The sequence below is a fragment of the Neltuma alba genome, unplaced genomic scaffold, assembly GCF_004799145.2.
Source record: "Neltuma alba isolate B1F8T4 unplaced genomic scaffold, ASM479914v2 tig00010210_pilon, whole genome shotgun sequence".
NCBI classification, from domain to species: Eukaryota; Viridiplantae; Streptophyta; class Magnoliopsida; order Fabales; family Fabaceae; genus Neltuma; species Neltuma alba.
This window is the reverse complement of record NW_021635146.1, coordinates 439,844-444,627: the sequence shown is the minus strand read 5'-3', so window position 1 is coordinate 444,627 and position 4,784 is coordinate 439,844. Positions and strand designations below refer to the sequence as shown.

The 4,784-nt window shown below is 32.9% G+C and overlaps 1 pseudogene; it reads left to right on the top strand.

Moving 5' to 3' along the window:
- Positions 1-2,478: 2,478 nt before the first annotated feature.
- Positions 2,479-4,452, top strand: LOC114754849 (putative receptor protein kinase ZmPK1; annotated as a pseudogene).
- Positions 4,453-4,784: the final 332 nt, after the last annotated feature.

Genomic DNA, 4,784 nt, shown 5'->3' with positions numbered 1-4,784 from the left:
TATTCAAAATTATGAAATTGTTCGTGAATTCATGGATGCCTTGATGAAATTTCGTTCAAGTCATTTTTTATATTTATTTTAATTTTGATTCAAACGTTGATTTTTCATAGTGGTTTACCATTTTTATTTTTTTCCCCCCTTGAAACCAATGTTTAAATGCTGCGCTATGTATCATGGTTTGTTTGCTTGAAGGCTTGAAGTCAGAAATAGAAGTACTAGCCTACGTTTATTTTTTTTTTCCTAAAGAAAAGTTGTTAAACGCTGCGTTTTATATAAATGGAGGCTCAATGACGAGACTTGTCAATAGAGAGGTTCCGTGCCGCGTGAACTGAGATGGGGAGGAGACCAAGGTTGCTTGATAAGGAAGGGAGTGATGCGTAGCCGTCAATCGTGTTTTTTTAGTATTAATTTATAAATTTCTTTTTTTTTTTAACGGTGATCCGTAATTTATTGGTTCCCTTATTTATTTTCTCATTCTTTCATACAAATAACCGTACCAGTTTTTAAAGTATTGTTAATGTAACGAGGAGTTTTGCTCATAGAATGAGAATCTTGATTATTGTTTTTATATGAGCTGTTGGTCAATTTAAAATTAAAAATAAAAGCAAGCAAGAGATTCATTCCCCCAGCCATTCCCTTTTGGATTTGTTAACGGAGTAATTTGATTTGCCAGGGCCTCATGAATGATCAATCAATTGATTGCCGTTGAATAACCTTGGCGGCAAATAGGAGTAAGAGACTTGGGATTATGACTGGTTAACGGGAATAGGGAGAGCAACAGTGTTAAATGACAAGGTATTTAATGTAAGTTTCATCCTTGATTTAATTAGTTAGAATTGGCTACTAACTTTGTAATTCCAATTAGTTTGAATTAATTTTGATAAATTTGTTCCCAAAAACAGAGAAAATTATAGGACGTGGTGAGAGAATATATGGGATTTGGTTGAGGAAAAATTAGTATTTTTAAATTTATATTTTAATATTTAGTCTTTCTAAATAATTGCAGTTTTTAACTTCCTTCCCCGTAAACTTGTAGAAAGCATTTCAACTCAATAATAGCCTCTCTGGTCGGGGGGAAAAAAAGGGATATGCATCCGTTGTTCCATCCACATAATAACCTGAACCAGTTGTTAAGTTAGTTTTTTTTTTCCCCCAAATGAAATTACTATTGATGATGAGTTTCTTCTTTCATAATTCCAGAAAGTGTAAATAATATTCAATATATCAATATAAACAATCACTATATAAATATTATTCAATATATGTTACAAAATTAGTACCAAGGTACACTGAAAATAAAATGCATCGTAGGAATTTCGTATAGCATGAAAAGTATATTCATTTTTATTGTAAGTAAAATACTTAAATCAAATTTTTAAAATCTATTATATCAAGTTCTTTAATTATACATAGTCATGTGTCCAATTTTTAAAATATTTTCATTTAATTACAAGCCTACATAAGAGGGGGAAAAAAAGGACCCATAGTCACGTATGATCAGAGACTTGACATCTTATTGAAAACTTAAATATTGTTTGTATACTAATATCAATAACAACATAATGTTAAGAAAATTGAATTTAACTTTGGCCTTTTAAAGATAAAAGGTATTTTGAAATGTTGAACACTTCCTATAACTTTATTTTATCTAAATGTGATGTTATAAGGTCAACTTTTATATGAGTATGATATGTGTGTGATTTCCTTTTAATATGCTTTTTGCCAAAGAGTTTCGTTCAATACGTGAAGAGTGGCTAAAACAATTATTTGAAACAAATATAATGTTTTTTTTTTGCAATTAATATTAATATAATTAAATGAAACAAATATAATGTTACTCCATACAATTTACAATTAATATTAGTGTATTTAATATAAAATATAAACAAGTGTATAGTAAGCCACCAAAAAGGCAACTACTACCTCTGGTCCTTAATATAAAAGCTAGTTTGACATTTAATTTAGTCATAGATATAAGACCTCCATCGATTTTATCTTTCATATTTATCTATTTTTTAAGGTAGTTCTTGTAGTAGTTGCATATATAAAAATTTTTATCAAATAGTAGTTTTAGCTAATACACATGATTAGCAAGTGTATTTTAGGAAATATAACATATATTTATTATAAATAACTAAAACACATATTGATTATAAATAACTAATTTAACTAATTTTCTTAATTTACTCAAATTAGTGGACTAGTTCTTATATTAAGAACCAAAGGTAGTACTTTATAAATAACTAATTTAACTAAATCATTAGATTATAAATAAAATGTGTGACATTTTGATATCTTATTTGCAAAAAAATGGTTTAGTTTTCAATTTTTTTATAATCTTTCAAAGATTTAATACTCTAAGTTAAAACGAAATTGAATCATTTAAGGTCCTAAACTTTTGAAAAATCGTCAAAATTAAAAACTAAATTTTTTTTTTTTTGCAAATATCAAAATGTTACACATCTTATATAGAACCTAATGGTAAAAAGAATCACAAGAAAGAAAAATTTAAAAAGACTTCCAAAATTATGGGGTAGCTGGAGGCAACACCACGCGGCAGCTGACACCTATCTCTCTCTTTTGGTTTTCATAAGTTATTTTTTTGACAATGATAATGTCTTTCGTCTTGTCTACGATGGCCCTGACCTCTCGAGTATTCAGTGGCCACTTCCTTGGTATCTACCGTCGCAAGTTGGTAGGTTTACCCTCAATGCAAGTCGCTTTTTGTTTCTTGATTCATATGGTGATTTCATTTCAACAGAAAATTTTACTAGTGAGACCTTTGACAATGGCCTTAAGCTTCAGAGACGGTTAACCATTGGTAGTGATGGCAACGTCAGGGTCTATAGTCGGCGAAATTGGGAAGAGAAATGGTATGTTTCATGGCAAGCTTTTTCCGCAGGTTGCAACATTCATGGCATTTGTGGACAAAATAGTTTCTGCAAATATGAACCTTATACTGGTTGAACATGTCTATGTCTTCCAGGTTACAGATTCAAGGATGAAAGCGACTCCTCGCTTGGATGTGAACCAGCTTTCAATTTGCCTTGCAACCCACAAGATTCGGAACTTTTATATATACCAAATGGTGACTTTTACGGGTACGACCAAGGGACTTTCTTTAATGTCACCTTTGATAAATGTAAGAAGGAATGTTTGAAGTTATGTAACTGCAAAGGTTTCCACTATACACATGATGGTTTTCAGTTTTTATGTTACCCAAAGACCCTTTTGGTCAGTGGCAATCTTTCCCCTGCATTCAAGCCCAAAGACCCTTTTGGTCAATGGCAATCTTTCCCCTGCGTTCAAGTGGCTTTTCACTTGAGGCTCCCACATTCTAGCTCATTCGCTTTTCAAGAACACAATACCAGGTGCAAACATATTAAAGCTGTAAAGCGTAACAGAACCTATGTCTCAAGACAAGATAGTGTTTTATCGAATGTGTTACTGTAGTTAGTGTTAGCAATGGGAGTCTTTGAACTTGCATGCATATTTCTCTTTGTGTCTGACATGGAAAGAGTCTAGCAAGCAAAAGAATTATGATCATCTTTCTGGACCTGCGTTTAGAAAATATAGGTACTATGAATTGAAAGAAGCAACAAGAGGTTTAGTGAAGAGATTATTGGAAGGGGTGCTGGAGGAATTGTATACAAGGGTATGCTAAACGATGGGCGAGTTGCTGCAATATAATTAAGAGACTCAACGAAGCAAACCAAATAGAAAGTGAGTTTCTTGCAGAAGTCAACTTAATAGGAAGGCTTAACCACATGAACTTGATTGACATGTGGGGCTTTTGTGCAGAAGGAATGTACAGAATGTTGGTATATGAGTGCATGGAAATCGGTTCGTTAGTAGAAAACCTTGAATCCAACAAGTCACTTGATTGGAGAAAAAGGTATGAAATCGCCCTTGGAACAGCAAGAGGACTTGCATATCTTCACGAAGAGTGCTTGGAGTGGGTTCTGCATTGTGACATAAAACCCCAAAACATACTGTTGGATTCGAATTATGAGCCCAAGGTTGCAGATTTTGGGCTGTCAAAGCTGCAAAACGGAAACGACCTCAACAATCCAAGCTTCTCAGGGATCAGAGGAACAGGGGGTTATATGGCACCGGAGTGGGTTTTCAATCTACCAATAACATCCAAGGTTGATGTCTACAACTATGGAATTGTCGTATTGGAATGATAACTGGAAAAGGCTTGAGGACCGATGGACCAAATCACTCGCATCAGGGGAGGCTAGTGACGTGAGTGAGGGACAAGATGAATAAAGGAGAAGAAAAGGTATGGGTAGAACAAATCATTGGTCCAACGGTTAAGGGAGGCTTTGATATGAAGACAATGAAGGTTTTGGTTATAGTAGCATTGCAGTGTGTTCTGGAAGACAACATGCCAGACCTTCAACGAGTAGCGTTGTGGAGATGCTTCAAAGTCAAGGGATTGAGTATTGATTTTCAGTTTTGAGCGACAAGTACGTAATGTTTTTTTTTTTTTTATTTGTTTCGGTTATTTTTCATTTTTGAGTTTACGCTTTTGCTTTCAGAAATTTGCTGATTGTATTTTTAATCCATCAGAAATGAGGATGATCTATATGTGAAAGAGTTAAAAAAGAAATATAATTACTATAAAATCTCAATGACAATTGAGCAATTTGTAATAATAAGTTTCATAATAAAAATTGACAATTTCTTACTTATTATTAAAACTTTTTTACAGTTATTTTTTTTCATGAGGCTCTGTTCAATCCCTATGTGTAAAGCTATTTCAAAATCACGAGATATTG